Raw genomic sequence first — 20,358 nt, 5'->3', positions numbered from 1 at the left:
ATCCTAGTCCCAGACTTGGTCAACGGTTTATGTCTAAAGGATTATATATGTGCAATCAATTCTTTATATCACTTAGCTAAGATTTCAAAGTTTAGCATGCTATTAGTCCCTTACCGAGGATCTGTTGCTGCAAGGAATCTCTCAACGTCGAGGAGGATCTGTTGCAGCAAGGAATCTCTCAACCTCAAGGAGTAACCTTGAGAGACGTCCTTACTCAAGGGGAGATCCTGGCGTGCAGCCCGCTGCCATGCAGGAGAGCTCCAAGGGCTCTTGGGCTGCTCACTATTTATGGGGGTAAGATGATTGACCCATAGTCATATTTGCATACCAACCACAGATTTTAGTTTCTTCGCTGCGGTTAAGTGGGCGCATCTCACAATAGGTCTTGGCTATTGTGTTATTATCTCTCTCCCGAATCCACTTTGAGCCAGATGCAGCCATCACGACCAGACACATGCATTGGTGGTTATCTCTTGAGCAGGGTTACAGGAGATGAAGATCTGGGGCAGGGGGGGAAGGGAAGCACACCGTCACAGAACTACAGAAAGCACCATATGCTACAGACTGAATGTAATGTTTTAACATCTATGATGGCTTCTAAGGAGCTGTGCATAAGTAAACGTTTTCTGATGATGTTTCAGTAAGTTATAAACACTGCTCAAACAATTCAGAAAGTGTTAGCAATACCAAGCCCTACTAGCAATGCATTCATTTTAAGAGACAGAACATAGCTTACTAAACTGCTTTACATATGTTCAATAAATCATTTATAATGAACTGTGAAACCCTTAGAAAAAATAAATACAATAAATTAAGTTCATTTGGTAAATGCAGCTATTGACTAGCTATTTCATAAAGCACTCATAACAGACCATATGAAGCATCTGTCTATAGCACCACATGCTTACTAAAACTAGGCACCACTGAAATAGGCAACCCTTAATAAAAAGCCACTAAATTTAATTCTAAAGATTATTGACCTGCTCTAGTTGTTAAATACATCATTCATAACACATTTAATGAAACATTTATTCCTAGTTGCACAGCCCTCAAAACAAACACATTTTCACAGCTGTTGAAATAGCACCAGTCTTCTATGCAGTAACTACTTCCTAGATTATGATGAATGTATTAACAATTTATAGGCTATCCTGAGTTAAGACAGAAAACATTAGAGAGGACATGCGTTTGGATATGTAGCAGAACTGAACAGCAGGGGCAGAGAAACACTATGTGAGCACGATGCCCTTGGGGACTTCCAGACTAAAATCCCTGCCTTCTTCGGTCCCGGAAGGATGCTCTAAAACATGGGACTGGCTCTTACAAGTCTTTGAACTTTTGCAACTACCTTAAGACTTGCTAATTTCACTTGCAGATTTTCAAAGCTTACCTTCTGTTTCTACAAGTATTTATGCCTTAGCAGTGAGCAGTGTTTTGAACTCAGTGTGAGAAAGGAAGTTGGTGCAGTACCTTTAATCAGGACACTTCTATTACAGTTAAAAGGTCAAGATCCCAGCACTTTCAAGCAGCTTAAAAAGTTGACCAGGAAAACCACTTGTCCCCATCAAGTAAGGCAGAATTAAACACTTTTTTCCTGTTTTGTAAAATTATGATTTGAAGGTAATAGTTTGATTCTTCAAATGTCATTCATGTCCCAAAATAAAAGATGCAGGTGCAACCACTGCTACATTTCCTGACTACTGACCACCACCCACCTCAGCCTTGGAACATAGCTTTGTCACTACATCTGATTTCAATTAAGCTATGCTTTTTCCTTGGAAATGCTGTGCAGAGCATTAGCTTGTTACTTTGCAGCTTCAATAATGGAAGAAGCTCTGCGGAATTCAGTTCTGTTCTTTCTTACGCCAGTGAACCCTTGCTGATGTCAATGAAGTTGTGCCACTTTACCCAGAAATCTGGTTATTGGTAGCAGATAAAATATGTAAAGCAACAAAGTTTATCTTATCTTCTACATTTTTGAGGAGCTCCATGCTGCATCATTCATACCATGGAAACGTGTTCTGGCTTACAGAAGCACCCAAGCCTGTTTGCAACACCTCTGCGGGGTGACTCAGTACTGCTCAAAATACCTGCCGTATTTATTTCTCTGTCCCAGCGCCATTCTCTCCCTATTCTAAAAAAATCTTTCACTCTGTCTTCTGGAGAACACAGTTTACTTCAAAAGCAACACAACAACATAAAATAGCTTCACACTCCTGTATGGCTAGTAAAATGGTTAAGGCAAACCAAATTCCCCACACCAGGACCACCAGTAGCCTCGTTACTGAAACTAAAGAATCCTTCATATATCTGCCGTGGAAAGTCATTGCTACAGTAAGACAATCCTGATGATTCAACAATTTTGAATAAGAGTTATCAGAGCAGCAATTTTTTAAACTGTTTTCTTTTTTTTTTTAAACTTATAACACCACTCTGTTATGATACTCCTGGAAAAAGCACTGCTTAAGAAAGAAGTAAGATCCTTTCTTCTGGGCAGTATAGGTCAAGCCTCACAGAAAGCAGACTAATTAATCCCATTGGAGTGCAGTCAGAGCTGACATTGCACAAGTTTCACAGAAATATGCAAAAGCCTAAACAAAAAAATTCAGATTAATAGAGGAGACTAAGACTTCAAATTCTTGTGGCTGATCAGAAATTTCTGTTTTTGTTAAATCATTTGCAATGAAAAAATACCTCGTTCCCTTAGAAAAAAATGTAAATAATATCTGCAGTCTCCTATTTTCCTAGATTCTAAAGTTAACTAGATGGCTCAGAAAGCAGCTTATTCAAAAAGACCCTTCTGAGATACTGTCCTTGACAGCCAAGTTAGACTTGTACTTAATACAGCCACTTGGCAAATTACACCAAACTGTTGTTTTGCTTACATAAAAACCAGAGACAATAAACTAGATTTAAGACAGGACATTATTCTGACTTATGTCCAGTCTCTGCTTATTATTTTGTCAGATTTTTTTTTTTTTAGTAATTATCCCTTAAAATACCAGAGGGTGCTGAAAGAGACAGCAGTATTGTTCAATCCAGATCTAAGTTAATGTAGGCAACAGAGCTGTTTCAGTTGTCCTTTAGTTTATATCCTTTACTAAAAGGAGATATTAAAAGATTCTGGAGAGAGGAAAAACAGTATCAAAATCTCTAGCTATAGCTCCAGAGGAGAGAACCCAACAGGGAGTTTTGCCTTAAGCCAGAGCAAAAAAAATTCTGATCCGCTAAGCACAGTAACAGCAACTAAACCAACAAATTGACAGAAAGCACTGTTTATTTACAGCTTGTGTAAGTTGGAATGCAGACCTTTCAGCTGAAAAAGCTGGAGTATTTTGTTGCTTTTGAATATGGAGGTCTGAACTGCTGAAAATGAAGCTTTATTCTAGTCATGCATAGTAATCCACTTATGGCCTCCCATCTATCAAACTCAGAAAATATTAAAAATATTGTGTCCATACCAGACAATGTCTAAGGAAGAAAATTTAGGAACTGGGAAAAGTATTGAAAAGCCAGAAGCTACATCCAGAAAGACAGAGGATATGAGATACAAAGTCAGTAGTTACATTTGCCCTTACCCGCTGTCCACCAGAACACGGACACGCATGCAAACACACACATTCTAGGCCAGTCTTGTGAACAGCAATCTATTTAAAATGGTACATATTTGCCACTGATAGTGGGCCTGCAATAATATTCCCTGTAATAAAATTGATTCTGGGGCTGCGGGATGCTTGCAATAAACTCTAGGACTTGTGTGTTTGTTTTCCATCTTTGTATCAAAGCAAAAATATGTAATTTACTTCAGGAGTGAGAGGATCCAAAGCATACAACATCCACCGTTTACACAGTTTGGCTGAGAACCTGGACTAAATTTAGCCTTGGATCCAAAAAGATGAAACATGGCAGCGTATTAGACGTAGGATGGTCATTTGAACCTTTCCCGATGACAAATAAGTACTGCTAGCAGGAGGGCCAAAACCACACTGAAGTAAAGAATTGTGACCATAATGTTAGAATGAATTCACTTTACAGTCACCAGGGGATTGACCTTTGTTTCCTACAAACTTTCTAGAATAACTTTACCAGTAAGCATTTTAGCGAATAGTTGATTTTAAGCTATGGTGAACAAGTGGCAATTAGAAAAAAAGAAAAAAAAGTAGTTTGACAATACATTTGTATCATAATCCTCAAGAAAAATGTAAGATGAGAAGAAAGCAAAGCACTTCTCTAACTCCTCTGAAACCTGTAAGACTAGGTTTGGGCATATCTAGCAGATGTTGTCCATGAATAACATTGTACATTCTGCCATTGCATTAAAAATAATATTGTGAAATGCGAATGGCACAGTCTTACCAGGCACGGTTTGGGTGAGCAGAACTCAAAGTTTACTGTGCCTGCACCACAAACCCTCGAGAAACAAGGAAAGGTGTGGATTTCAGCAGAAACAGACAGCTGGAATAAATCACTCTTGTTCATCATACTTAGCTCTATTAAAGGCATATGTATCAAACATTCCCTCACTTATCCTTAATACTGGAAAAAAACCATGGAATTTTCATACCAGTAGTAAGCTATAAACCTCATTCCAGGTAGTCTCTCTTGTATAATTACATAAAGCTTACTTTCTTGGTGAAAAAGTTAATAACCATGAATACAGTTTTTAAATAGGGCCTTTGGGAAAAACAGGGCAAGATGAGTCAGTGAACTGCAGAAAGAAGAGCTGAAAAGAGACGGACCGAGTTTGCACTCGCTCTCTCACAAACCATCAAATTACTAGAGGCTTATTGGTTTAGCTAGATTTTCCTGTCGAGTTGAACACAGACAGAAAAAGAAGAGTTAGACTCCACCACTTCAGAAAATTCTCAACTGAGTGCATTATGCATGAACAAATTAAATTTAGGCTCTAGGACAAAAAAATCCTGCCACATTAAAGTTTGCTGCCAAATGCAATCCTTCAAGCTTTCTTAAGATTATTGCAAACTATAATTCCTTTCAAGAGAAGCCTGCACTTAATTGCAGAGACCTTAACAAAGGATCAAGAATGCTACATTCAGGATAACCAGTCAGTAATTTATTCATGCCCTAAGCCCATTGGTAAAGGGTTCCTCTACTTCATGACTGAAGGGCCACCACTTCCAGCTCTTCAGTCTACCCCTCTACATGTAAAATAATTAAACTTCCAATGTTTTTACCTTCTGGAGGTAACACTATGCCACCTCAGCAAGATAAAGAAAGAACCAAAAATGCCTGACCTGCTCATAGGTGAGGATGATTCTGTTAACACAGCTATTAGACACGTTTCAATAAACCTGCTACATATGGTGTACTACAATTAACATTATGAATAGCAGCAGCAGCATTGTAGAAATCATAAAATCATAGAATAATTAAGACTGGGAGACCTCTAGAGATCACCTAGTCAAACCTCGTGTCTAAAGTAGGCCTAATTTCAAAGTCACATCAGGTTGCTCAGGTCATTGTCTTGCTGAGTTTTGAGTATTTCCAAGGCTGTATATGCCAAGCCCCTGTGCCAGTATTATTCCAGTCTTAGTGTAAATTTTTTCTCCTTATTTTTAGTTGGAATTTCCCTTGTTGCAACTTGTGGCTGCTGACTCTTTCCACTATGCTCCTCTGAGAAAAGCCTGTCTCCATCTTCTCTAACCCTTCTGGAGGTAGAGGACTGCTAGTAGCTACTCCCTAGGTCTTCGCTTTTCCAGGCTAAGCAAGCCCAGCTCCCTCAGACTCTCCTCACAAGATTTTTATTTTCTAACAACTAGGACATTAGTGGGTGGTTATCTGCCTCCCACTATTCTTTGCAAAGGAGAAATCTCAGACTTTGGGATTTTTCACTTTTAATTTTAGTTCCTATAGAAAGAAAGCACACACACACTAACTTCCCATCCACACATAGATGTACTTGCTATTTGTTCTAGGGGATGAGGACAGAGGACAAACTTGCCTAGCAGTTGATCCAACAAATCCTTTCCATCTGCTTTGTCACACTGCAGAATTACTCTTGGCCTGTGGCAGGAAAAGAACAGGGACAAGCCCTGATCTCCACTGGGTGCCTACATTTCCCAGGGAAGAGACAAGCTTTAAAAATCCATGCAGTAAAGACCTCTCTTTTGAAGAGAGGCCTTAATTAAGCCAGATGACAGGCTGTCATTACAAGAAATGCCTTCAGGCACCACACTTATTCAGCCAGTCCAGGTGCAATCCACTGCTGGCTTTCAGAGAGGCAGCAATAACCCCATGGTCCTGCTCCCATGGCAAAGGAGCGCTACTGCACACAGATCCCTTAGCATGTGCACAGCTTGGGAGGCAATCATTTGATGTCACACAACCAGCCCTCCCACAGCTGGCTTTCATGGAAGAATGTTTTTTCTCAGCAGAACAAGAAACAAACAAAAAACCTGTTTGGATCCTTTTTTTGTCAACCAACGCACGTAAAAAAAAAAAATCTAGTGTTATAGCACAGAAAGGAGAAGCCAACTTTTCCTTCCTCTCACAAGGAAAAGAGATCAGAAGCACCTGGTGATGCAGCCTACTGCATTATGCATACCTTGCCATAAAATCCCCACCTGTGGCATGAATTACCAACAGTCTAAGATACAAATTAACCCCAAGAAAACATTCAAAGTGCAGTCCCTCTTGCAGTTCTGCAGTAAATCTTACTCTACTTACCCACACTTGTTCAGTGCTTCAGTACCAACAATGAAATTAAAACTGAAAAAAGGCCAGACTACCATTCTGTTATTTCTTCCTAATGGTAGACCTCTTCCAGTCTGTATACGCCTAATCACATTTTACCACTTCAGTGCTGGAGAAACCTATCTCCCCATCCATATGCAGCCAGGGACAGCCCCTGCTTTCTTCTCAGTTCCTACCACCACACTCAGCCCATCAGCACTTGAACCATCAGCCAAATTCAGAGAGGTCCAGCTGTCTTTCACAGCTCTTACTCCTACATTTTTCCCCCCATTGTGGGTCTGGGAAGGAAAGGATGTACTCACACCTAGCTACTTTGAAGTTTGACAGAGATATTTGACATCTTTTTTTATTTAGAATCATTGTGTGGGTGGAAAGAAATTAACAATTCTGAAGCACTAAAGAGTAAGAAAACAATATTTCAGATTTATGATTAAGGTTCTCCTGTTTGCATCAGTTCTGCAAAGAAATAAAGCACGTATGCTGTAAAAACTAACTTTATCGTACCTGTTTTTTTAATTTCATATTCAGTCCCCTACACAACAGCAACCCATATGTTTTCCTGTTTATTGCAGAAATAAGCTTGATTTAAGCTCCTGATGTAAAACTGACTGGACCTTTAAAATCCATAAGAATATTACAGTACAAAGATACAAGAAATCTCATACCTTCTCAAGTAACACTTCAAAATACAATGTAATTTGATTTCAGAATTATTAATGTAGTTTTTCCTGTAATTTCCAACTGAGGGCTTATCACAGCTGATGATGAAGTTGCCATCACAGAATACCTTCAGGGATAGCCCTGGCTCATTCCCAGTTCTATTGCAGTTGTTTGATAAGATGTGGACAGCACTTACGTGATTTCATTTCTGACTGGCAGAGTGTAATAAATCAGGAAACAGAAGTGACATCCCTTATCAAAACTTAACCCAAGTGTCTATTATTAGACCTGATCTCCAGACTCAGGTTACAGAAGACAGTTTCATATAACTTTATTTAAATAATGGTAATACTTATCTATTTGCAGGTTAGCATTTCAAAGCATGTGATGCCTAAATCTGCTTTGAATTAGTCCTTTGCATCTGCTATTGTACTTCAAAGAAATGACTTCAATTAAGTTTAATTGCTTCCTTCCACAGCTTTGGATACAGCCCTTATTATATTTTATTACCTTTCCTCATGGACTGCATGGCAAATAGGTGACTAATAAAAGTACAAAACCAAAGAAACTATTAAGCAAGTACATTACATATACATAACAATAGTGTACACGTATCACCCTAATTAAGTTATTATGATAGTTTGCAATCACATAAATGGAATATTAAGAGGAAACTTTTCACACAAGATCAGCAAAACCTGGCTCATTCTCTGAAGTTTTTGATACCTTTCTTACCTAATTTATAAATAGTTTTAAATTCCTGAAAGGAAACAAGCCTATTAAAGCACAAAAATAGTTTATACTTTTTACTCAAGACTGTATTAAAGAACATCATCTAGGCGAGTCAGTTACCAGTTACATTCCTCTGGACTCTGCTTGTCTAGTAGTTACAGAAGTATGCAAAATAGCTCTGTCCTTTCCAGTCATCGGGAATACCATATTCATGATTCAATATGGACCCTATAATCTCACTTTTTTTTCCAACTACAGATGGTAGGAAAGATGAGGTAAAGCAATGGTAGTGCTATGTAAGTAAAGCAATTCTTCCCATTTCATTTGGATGAGAAGGTCTCAAATATTGACTTGAAAAACAAGGCATAACTCATTTATATAAAATTGTTAATGACTGTTTTGAACAAAGGTTAAAATAATCCTATGTCCACTAAAGGGAAATACTAGATCAACGTTATACCATTTCTGGTCCAAGCAATGAGATAACCTTTAAAGGTCCCTTCCAACCCAAACCATTCTATGATTCTATGAAAACAGAATTTTTTTTGTTGTTAGTAATAAAATACTGATAAACAATATAACTAACAATTAATAAAGTGCACAGCTGTTTATGGAACTCTTTACTGAGTGAAGAAACATATGACTAGTCATTACACGTCTCAGGCTGCTAGAGCCATAGACCTTGAAAGCTGAAAAACAATTTCAAAACTCATTTTCATTTGGTAGAAGAAAATAAGTATGTTTCCTCCCAGTAAATAATTTTTAAATCAATTGGCTGTTCAGGTTTTCATTATATTTTAGTTCCACACATGCCCCCCAAGTAGACTTCCTGTAGTTTTATCTAAACTACTGATGAGTTTTCCATTTTCCTTCTTACAAGGAAAGAAGGTTTATTTCCATAAATGGATTACATTTTCCCATAAATTGCTTTAGAGCACTTTCATACAATGCTTCACAAGACACTTTACAAATACAACAACAGTGGCTTAATGGTGCCATTAGCAAACCATGACAAGCCATGGTACCTTGCCTTGAGACCCAGAACGAAATTCAAGTCTGGCCTTATTCACAAGGGGCTGAGGAGTTCCCTTTGAGAGCAAGATTTGGCAAACAGACAGAAAAAAATAAAAAGGAGCAAGTCTGTCAAATTCAATTTTCTTTTCAGTGTCACTGATAATGTTTTCCTGCAGATTTTGAAGCTAAAAAGCAGCTACAATCCATTTCCACACATCTGTGACCTGCATGATATCTGCCTTGTGGGGGATGCACTTTTCACTGTACAATTGTTCCTCATTGCAATGGCCTCAGGCAGATTTGAAACCAATGATCAGAGGTAAAAGGTAGAATAGGAGTCTGTAGCTCTAACAGCTCTTGCAGTTTGCATTCAGAACAAGTATGCCAAAGTCAGCTTCTCCCACTGCAATCAATGAATGGCGAGTAGTAATAAGGTGCCATTGCACCTTATTACCTCATGCAAAACCTCAGTGGGGAAAAAAGTACAGTCAATCTTCTGGTTAATTCGTAAGTGCCATCAAGTGTAACATTAGTTTTAGCAAATACTGAAAGCTGAATTTTCAGAAACGTTCATTTTCCAACCCTCACCTGAAACACCAGACACACCAAAAGGCAAAGAAAGCTATGCAAGCAAAGCTTTAACAAAATGCCAGCTGATCTTCACCTCACATACCTTAAAAGCACAAGCACCTCAGGAGACAGCAGATGAACTAACACACTGCCTTCTAGATGTGTGGTCAAACTTGGAATACAGATGGCATTTAGTAAAACAACAGGAAACAAAAGATCTTCAGAGGCCAGCAAGATGCAAGACCACAAGCAATTTTAATATTCTTTCTTTATTTGACAGACATTCAGTATCACTCTTTCTATAAAGGCCAACTACAGTGCAGCCACTGTTGCCTCTTGCTCTTATAGGATCCAACAAGGGAAAATTTTGTCTGGTCTTATTTGGCCACATTATACAACAAACTGAAGTAGAGTGGACTTCGAATGGCTTCTTGAAGATCTCTGACTGATACAATTATGGGTAATCATTCTTTTAATTTAAAAAAAAATGGCTGTAGGACACAGCAATAGAAATAAAATCTATGATCTGCAGAAATAGGAAGCAGAGAAGAACCAAAAACATTTTAGGGATATAGATATATATATATATATATATACTTATATGCTGAATAAGAGATCACATCAGAAGAAATAAAGGGCTTAAAAGCATAAATCCAACAGACATGGTCACTAACTGTCTATTAGGCTGTTTGAGTACAATTACTATCTCAAACTGTAACATTAGTGCTATTAGAATACAGTACTGCTTCCGAAATGATTCAGACTTACCTACAGTCAAATGTAGAAGTTAAGCAATGCAAATATTTTGTGGTACCTGGAGTTTGTGCAGGCCTGCAGGTGAGGAGGTGGTGGCATATACAGACAGGGAGATGGCCCAGGGGTATTGTTCAAAGGTAGCAAAGCTAGATAGCATGCAGCCAGCTCAGCTGATCGTAGCTGGAAAAGGTTACAGAGGTATCTACAAGTCCAGGACAAACAATGATCTCCGTCAGGACTAGATGAAGTCAGGGACAACTCCCTTTTTCCATTCTAGGCACACTAAAACCATATTCCAGTGCTCAGAAGGCACCAATTTATCAGACTAGACAAGAGGACTTGCCACCTTTCTAACTCAGGGCAGTGGGACATGCACATAATAGAGCTGCATTTCTGCTACAGAATTTCCCATACAGCTTCTCTTCCCATTGAAACAGTGGCTAGATCCAGACTAGGCTTATCGCCTATACATTGGCAAGCAGTCTCCTACCGAAGGGCAGACAACTGCGGGAAGTTTTTTGGTAGTAATACCCACATAAAGATTTCCTGACCCCTTGTAGACTACTCTCTCATGCTTGCACCACCCCCTCAGCTGTGCCCAATGCAATCTCTGCAATACTCAGGAAACAATTAATCTTAAAAATGACCCTGTGGAAAGCAAAAGGAGTTATTCTAATCCAGTTCCATTTTCTGCTTATGTTACCTCAGCCCCACATATGGTTATGCTGGCACAACAAAGGGGAAAGTGAGTAGCTGTAGGTGGCTCCTCAGAGGTGCCAGCCTCTGAAGCCAGAGCTACGCTGAGGAAAGGGTGAGAAGCACTGATCCCTGGGACAGCACCACACGTTGACTGTCTGGCTCTTGGATTACACATTTGGCTGTAGGATCCAGGTCTGTTCTTGTGGTTAAGGCAGCGGTTACAGACAAGGAGACCGAGTATCTATATTTAGTATTCTCCAGAGGAACTGTGGTTGGATAGGGGAAGCTTCTATGGCATTTCAAGGTCCTCGGTTCTCCGGTTTCATCTGAAGTGACCTGGTAAAACCACTAAGATACCTTAACTGGTTTAATGAAATATGAGCAGGCAAGTGGCAGCGAACACGAAGGAAAAACATAGTATGAACTGCATTTCATAATAAGAGCTGCGAACTGCAGAGACAGACTGCCAGGTCTCAATAACAGGTACAGAGCAGTGAGTGCTGGCTGAGAGAACACGCACACTAAAGTAAGGATACAGTTCAAGAAGTGTTCCTAAAGATGCCATTTCTTTTATCTTGTTTGGAATGTTCAATGGCTCTTTTCTCTTCCCATTTGCCTACTCAAGAAAAACATTTAGTAGGGTAAAACTAATTTTTCTGTAAAAATATTTTTATGGCCTGTGGAAGGAGATGAAAAAAAGAAGAAGGATAGAGACACATGCAGAGACAGCTGTCTGAAATTCTCTCAGTAATCATATGGAAAAAAAGTTACAAAAGTTTTTCTTTTGGCAAAACTTCCATATCCCAATTACAAAAGATGTGTCTTCAACCAGTTTTTTTCCCCATGTTATACATTCCACAGCTCTAAGGATCCCACAGGAGAATGAGTCAGTCCCATTCTCCATTCCTTTTTTTAAAATGCAAAGGCTTTTTTGTCTCCACATAAGAAGCACTAATAGAAAGCTCTCCTCTGTTAACAGTTAATTATTACCTGACTAGCTTGCTACAGATGAATGCAAACACAGGAAAATTACAATAGATCAGCTAACACACAGTAAATAGCTTATAAATAACTTGTAAATAGCTTATAAATAGCTTGTAAATAACTTATTCACGTGGCTGAGAGGGCTAAGCTAGAAAAGTTTAGTAAAACTATAATGAATTTTAATAAACGCATAAGACCCAGTGTGTGGACACACATAAACTGGAATTCAAATCTTTATTCCTCTGCCAAATCAGAACAAACAAAATCGTATAGTAACTTCATTCTAGTGTAACTGCATCCCAGAGCAGAACACAACACATGAAAACATGAAAGCCTTCTAGCCTTTTTGGATTAATCCAAAAAATAAAGTGACTTCCACTCATGAAGAAAGGCCAGATCTTAGGAATTTAGAGGGCTACATACATAAACCACAAGCACATAATTTCATAATCTAATGTAAAATGATATAATAATAATTATTCAAAGTACACTGGGTGGTGTTCTACTGGCCTCAATGGGTTTGTAATAATACCAATATGTATATTAAAGAGATAATAAATACACATTGTTATTTCTTAAATGAAATATCTTCCCATCATTCCAAGAAGAAAATTATGTTCAAATCTGAGTAAACAATAGATTTGGAAGAAACTAAAAACTGATGATTAACAAAAGGTTGTGAAACTTGCAAGAAAAAAAAAAGTGATATTTGGTTTCTGGCTTTTCTTATTTACAATTAAAACACCAAACCTCAAGGAATGATGTCTCATGTTGTTACATGCTCAGGAGGGCATTCCCTTTGCCAAAGACCTGGCAAACTTTTGCTAGTAGTGAGATTATATATATATAATTTTAAGGAAAATAATTTTAGAAAGAGACAAGATACCTAATCCTACACCAAACCAACATGCAAGGAATGCATCATTAGAAGAGACAGGATCTATAAATAATTCATTCTGCATTTCTTCTGTACAAATTGCTATTCCCATGAAATAAACATGTTTTTCTGATTACTTCCAACTGCTCCACACCTGCATCTTACCTGCCTAGGCTAGCATTCCACTGCCTATTGTTAATGCAAATTGCTGCAAAATGTACCTTTCATAAGAAGCTACTGCTTCATTTAATTATTAGCAAGTGTAGTGCTCCCATGTCAATTTTAAAATGTCACACATGCTGTACAGACATACAAGAACTGCTTAATAGGACTGCCTTTAGACAACACAGGCCATTACTCCTGAACAGCATCACTTACAAGATTTCATCTCCCAAACCCTTCCATTTCAGTTCCTGCCTCACCTGTGTTCTCCTCAATAGTAAAGATGAAAAAGAATATCCAGCATGGTATTTTATCCAATTTCAAATATATAAACCGAGAATTATCATGTTTTCCAGGTGCTTCTGCTAAAATGATCAGAAGCAAAATAACTGTCATTATTTTAAATACAAGCCCCATTTATATAAATTTTTCACTGATAACATAATTTCAGTTGGTTGACCAATTTAAAAAAAAATAAAAATAGTATATCTGTACAGCTCCTGAAAAGCGTATGAATGCACCAGTACATCTTACTCGATAAAACTTGTGGCACTACTATCAAGATCATATTTGTAACAGTGTAAAGGCAATATTTGCATAAACATTGGGTGTTGTTGAAGCGGGGGGGAGTGCAGAGAATATTCAGTTTAATATTTAACATTTTCTGAAATGACATGCAGCAATTCATGCTGCATCCAGCCACGTTGTATTCTGTCCTCAGACTCAGGAACACAACATACATTACAATCACACATTGTCCTTTTTAAGTTCAAGTTCCCATTCTGCAGAAACCAATGAACCCACTGGAAAAGTGTTGGTCTGTCTTATCTCAGCAGTGCATGGGTTATTTAAGAACTACCACACAAAATGCAGTAGATGCAGTTTTTCCTCCAACAGGAATAGCAAATTCATCCCACGAGTATTTGATGCTGACAACAGTGAGGCAATTGCTACCTCAGCTTTAAGAGATGACAGGGCCCAAGGCAGAGTTTTATTTCTTGGCAATACATCCAATAAATAGAGCCGCCTTTACCCACCTTGTTTACAGATCCCCACAAAGATCAGTTCTTCATAGCTCCTGGAGAGAAGTCTCAGAGAGGTCTCAAATACTAGCAAGATAAAATACACTTTCACCTCTTCTTTGTTATACATGTGCACACTTCTAACTTTCTATGCTACGAATCAGACCATGGATGGAGAGCAACTGATAGGCAGCAGAAATTATCGGCAAAGTGTCACGGATAACAACGACAAAATAAATTATCAGTTTGGTTCATAGGCTGGCTTTGTTCTTGGGGACAACCAGCTGGCCACAACCAGCTATCTGCAGCAATTAAGGGACTGAACAGCAGTAGCCAAACCAAGGCCTCCCACTCTTCCCATGGGCTTCCCACAGAATTTCCAATCCTCTTCACAGTGTCAGCCATTTATTTGCAAGTGGCTGCATGCCCCAGGCCCATAATATCTGAAAGTCAAACTAAAAATCTAAAATAAATTTACAATCAATATTTTCATTTTTCTTGCACAAAATAGCTTTTTCTTTTATGGTAAAAGCCATTCGGGAGGAGATTGGTCCAAAAATGATGTTCATCCAATAACCACCAGGAAGATAAAGAAATTCACCTTCCAATTCCATGTGTCAGCATTTGACCTTTCCTTTCCTAACAAATACACAGAAACCTTTTTTTTTTTTCCTTTAAGCCACACACAAAAAATCCCTCTTAAAAAAAAAGTCAACGGGCTGCATAGATATTGTTTCCTTGGGAAAAGATGAAAGACCAAACCCTGAACAGAGCACCGTCTCCAGTACTACACTTCTGGAAGGTGCACAGATACTGCTGGAATGAAACATGGCAAAGGAACAGAAAAAATGCTGACAGTTCTGCCTTTTCAAATTAACTGAGCAGATGCTGTGACAGTTGTGACTAAAACCTATAAAATAAAATAAATAAATGGGATCTTCTAAGCTGCATTTCAGACCCCCTTAAATTAATCACAAATGTTTAGCTATTATCACAAAACAAGGTCCACTTTCCTTTTGGCTACCATCTCACTAGAAATAAATAAGAGCACATCTGTCCTATATTTAAAGGGGTTTGATGTTACATCAAAGTATAAGAATTTGCTGCTTCCTATGACGTTTTATGTCATACTATGACATGCCAAGTTATCTGACATTCATGACATGTCAAAATGAAAATTTAAAACAAGAACAAGGCATAAACCATTGAAGCTCACACACAAGTCTACCAAGAGGCTGAATTTTGAGAAGGCTACTCTACCTTTAATATGCGATTCAATACCCATGATAACGTGCACAACAATTGTGTATCCCGGGTGGGGAAGAAGCCTAAAACATCTGGATGACACATGCTTCATTCCTTAAAAATGAACTGCAAAACAAAAAACTTTCCCCCATTACTGCTTTATCACATAACTCCTTAAATGTAAAACTCTAAGTATGCCACAGTTCCTAATTTCATGCTGGTTTCACTGTTTTAGTTTTTACACCTCTAATGAATTCAGACAGGAAACTCCAGTTTTAAACCAAATGAAGTATGCTTACACTGGAGGTTGTCTTGGTTTAGCTACATGGGCATCAAAATCAAATTCATTCAACCAAAGCAAGTCCTCTTGTAGGACTAGACTGACTAGACTGCCATCTCCTTCTGCTTGGGAGGGAGCTAATATATCATCTTTAAAGTATAATTAGTTTAAGATCATTGCAAGCAAGACTGAAAAGTGTTTTTATATTTCTTAGAATTTAATTTTCCTTAAATTTTCTAGAAGCCAACATAATAAAAAACCACATCACAAAACTCCATGTACTACACTCCATAAAATCTTACATGGTAATTAAGCACCACTGGACCATGATACAGCAAATCCTAGCCCTGCACATTGCTGGATTCATTAATGCAGCTTCATTCACTTTGGAGCAATTTAGAGGTAAACGATGTAGAGCAACAAAAAATAAGTCTTTTAGTTAGAAACATAATAATTTTAAGAAATGTATTTAAAAATAGAAATATCCTATGTAGAAGGAGCATCAGAAAGAATTAACTATGGAGTTTTGCTGGGGGGGGGGGGGTGGGGGAATCCGCCATAGCAAATAAGGATGGAGTGATCCAACAAGAAACCTGGTTACTGCCTCAGAAATCCTGATTCTTCTCTGTAATTCCTTGTTGAATCCACCTGTTACTTTCCAACTCATTTGTGCATACCACATAACGGGCACCTTTGCGTATTTACACTTTCCATCCCTAAAGATGTAACCACATATTCCTAGGAATGATTCCAGTCACAATGAAAATACCACAGCCCACAAAACTGTTGATCGTCAGGTTAAGACAGGCTGAGAAGGAAGCTCGCATTACAGTGAACCTGCAGCAAATTTAGACATTGCTGGGAAATGACCCATCAGATGGGCATCCTCCCATGAGGAGGGGAGGTCACCTTTGCTCCTTTCCCTAGGATCTCTCCATCTCTTGTGTCAGAGGAAAGAGCACAGCATGAGAATCGAACAGGATCCAAGTACAATTCTCAGCACAGGAAAATGGATGGATGCCATCCATAAGCATCGCTGCAGTCAATTTAACAGTCAAGGGAGTATATAAATTATCTTGGACCTGATTCAAGCAGGATACAGAGGTCACCTCCATGGAAGGCCCCACATCCTGCAAATCCCTAGCAGTGAATGGAACTGTGGTGAGACACAAAACCTACCCTGCAAAACAGAGCAGAGGTGAAACAAGGAATGTGCTTCTGATGATGTAGAAACTTGGGAGGAAATATCCAAAATCCTCGTCATGCACATAGGGGTTAAAAAAAAAAATCAAATTAATGACTAAATATCCAAAATGACAAGGATCCAAACAACAGGACCAGATCCTTTTAGAACTTCTGCCTCTCCCCTCTGAACAGCTACTTGCCAGGGTGGAAAATTTAATAGAATGAGATCAGCTTTGCTATTTTAGTCTCAAAAATGCAGATGGAGCATATGCCTGCAGATAGTAATGTTATCTGTATTACTGCAATGTCTGAAGACCCCAATCAGACACAGGCTACTGAACACTCAGAGAAAACTCTCAAAGAAAATTCCTGCCAAAGCCAGCCTACCATGTGAACTACGGGGAAAATGCAACCTGTGGATTTAATTAAACCAGCCGAGATAACCATGGAGAGGAAACATGCAAAACAATCATAGGTGAACACACTGATATGGTCAGCTTTGACAGCGTCCTGCAGAAAACTGTTACAAGCATGTGCTGAAGGGTTTTGTTTGGTTGAAACCTGTAAATTACATTTTGCAAAACAGTTCTTTCTATGTCTGGATTAGATAAAAAAATATTAAAGAAGCTACGGGTTTTAGTTGGCCACCTGCTTACTTTGAGAGAAGAACTCACAATCAGTCGTGGTAACAAGAGCATTGCCTCACATTATACAAATGCTGTTTAGACCACAGAATTTCACTGAAGGTTTCATCTCACTTGTGATCTCTGCTGGTAGAAGGTCATGTCCAGCCTATAGGCATATGAAATCTCTTTCATTCACCACACAGTAAATACACAGCACACAAAACAGAAGGAAACCTCTTTCTAGATTTCATACTTAGTCCTCAGTGTATGGGCCCATCACACATGGACTTTTTAAATTAAACTGTACCACATTAAGCCTACACAGTTAAAATTGTACTATGTATTGTACAACATAATCCAGCTCCATCATCTTCTTCAAAACCTCCATTTAAAAAGAATAGTTTGTAAATAGAGGAAGGCATAATCCCCTGCAAAGTGCAGCATGTGTGAATGAAGTTACCTGTTCTATTTGCTTTAAAATACCATGGTCCAGTCCTCACTGGGGGATATCAACATTTAAGAGAGTATCATTATCATTCATGTTGTATTCAATTTAAGACAACAGGTACATTGAAGTATCATTTTTCAGTTATGCAAAAACTAGCGTTTCTCTGAAGTAATTTATTGAATAACATCTGTCATCATTTTAAAGGGTCCGTGACTGATACAGTGGAAGTTAGGGAGTTCAACATCCATAGGGATAATAGTGACTACTTAAATAGTAATCACTCTGTTGATCTAGTAAGCAGCAAGGTGGCATGTAGCTACCATAGTAACAAGCTTAAGATCAACTGTTTGCTTCCAAGAAATGCCTACGCTTCACTCAGCTATTCTGCCAGGATTTTTAAAGATATGATGGAAAAAATAAAAACATATCCTGCATCTTAGAACTTGCCTCTTTCTCTGTATTTCCTCAACAGAAGGGCGAATTCCTTGGAAGAGAGTTTCACTGGTTTTAATGAGAATGTCCCACTACCGACTTGGAGACAAAGTTTCTGGAGTCATGATCAGTGACAGCCCTGCCAATCTTACCCAGAGAGTGCACGACAGACACTGCAGAGACAGCGCGCACCCTAGGCAGAATCACCTTCCCAAGCGTTTCTACAAGGGCTACACACAGAGATTATTTCATGCAGTAGTCAGAATAAAAAGGAGGTCTTGGTATCTAAAGGTTATACACTTTTTCCAATATGCTCTTAACCACTGTAAGTAACTCTCCAGTTAATTATGAATAGCCACCTCTGTTCTTTGCACTTTACAGACATCTCTATCCAATCTCACTTATATTAAACTCTCACACATACAGAACTCCAACATTCAACAAGTTTCAATATCCGGGGGGGGGGGGCAGGTGGAATTTAAAAATCTAGGAACGGAGGCAGGGCAAGCCACAAGGCAGTGCCACGGAGGCACTCAGGGCTGAAGTGGTAAGGACACACGGTTGTTTTGGCTTCCCATCCACTGTGCTGCCACCTAGTTAAAATCTATACCTATGGGACAGATTGTTTGGTTTTGTTTGTTGCTTTTAAAAAAAAAAAATGTTTCCACACAGGCTACTGACTGAATAAATGAGAAAGTCAGGACAAACCTGAGAGAAAGGAGGAGGGTGTAGCTAACAGGTTTGTATTTTCAGGAAGGAATTAGCCTGGTGTCACATCAAAATATACATATTATTCTGAATTTCCTTGTTATGGTAAAAGCTTGAGGAGTACCTGTAGGCATTGCATTAAAAACTTATACACCATTAAGTATCTTGATCCAGACATTGAAATTACTACTAGGGATGTCTGTCTGAGAAAGTCCAGCCTGCCTTATGGCAAAGCTAATCTTCACATATCTCTTTCACTTTTTATCCTTGCACCTGCCCGTATTAACAAGATTAAGAATTAAGCTGTCAGAGGGCTGTCTGTCAAGGAATACCAATTTATCTATTGATTTAATCATCAGAATTACAACCAAATGGAGCTCTAGGCCTGGGCAAAGGGAAGGTGTTTATTGTGTTACAATTCAAACTCTAAAAGGAAGGCCCTGCAGAAGTCATGCTTGTGGCAAGCTGTGTCACCAGACTGTGCAGAGGAAATGATTGGAAGGGGGAAAAAGACACTGGGGTTTTCTCATAAAAGGATATTCTTATTTAACTGTTAGGGCCAGAGGGAAGATTTTGCATGTGATCTCTCCGCATAGTCCAACAAAAGTAAAGAGGTCTAGATCACTTGCAAATCCAAGCTAAGTCATTCAGGGAGTGTTTTTGAAAAGGAGTGCACATGCTTATCTTTGTGAAGCCAGGCTCCATTCATGGAGCTCCTATCTCCTCATCCCAAGTCACAACTTAACTCTCAATTGCGTCAGCGCTGTCTGCTTAAAGGAGTTTGTTACCATCTATCTCCAAGCAGAACCTGCTAGTTCAGCAAAGTTTCTGCACTTGGGGCAGACTTTGCCATATTTATTAATATAAGCTGCCACAACCCACATGCTCATGAAAGAAAACTCAAAAAACGTCCACGTACCACAGACCCACTAGTAGGGAATGAATGAAAGGGGAAAACAGTGCAGCAAAATAAGAAGTTGTTTCTAAAGTTGAACACCAAAAAAAAGTGGTACGAATGGGATTCAAGGAGACACAGGAACATTTATTACTTGGGGACTGTTCTGAAGCTTTGCAATTCATCCATTTTGCTGATATGCTGAAGGCAACTGCTATGAGAGGCCATCCCAAAGTCTGGGATAATCAACCCTTTGTTAGAAGATCAGACTGAAACTAACAAAGCGTTCACAGAGCAGTTTTATTTACTAAAAGGAACAGAGTGCAAGGGTATTCAAAATATACACAGA

General features: G+C 38.7%; 1 protein-coding gene across 7 annotated transcripts in view; it reads right to left on the bottom strand.

Moving 5' to 3' along the window:
• The window catches only part of ST6GALNAC3 (ST6 N-acetylgalactosaminide alpha-2,6-sialyltransferase 3), a 232,201-nt gene that overhangs the window by 210,808 nt on the left and 1,035 nt on the right, over positions 1-20,358 (bottom strand). The gene's annotated exons all lie outside the window — the stretch shown is intronic.

Source organism: Ciconia boyciana, chromosome 7, assembly GCF_034638445.1.
Source record: "Ciconia boyciana chromosome 7, ASM3463844v1, whole genome shotgun sequence".
Taxonomy (NCBI): domain Eukaryota; kingdom Metazoa; phylum Chordata; class Aves; order Ciconiiformes; family Ciconiidae; genus Ciconia; species Ciconia boyciana.
This window is presented reverse-complemented; position numbering and strand designations above follow the sequence as displayed.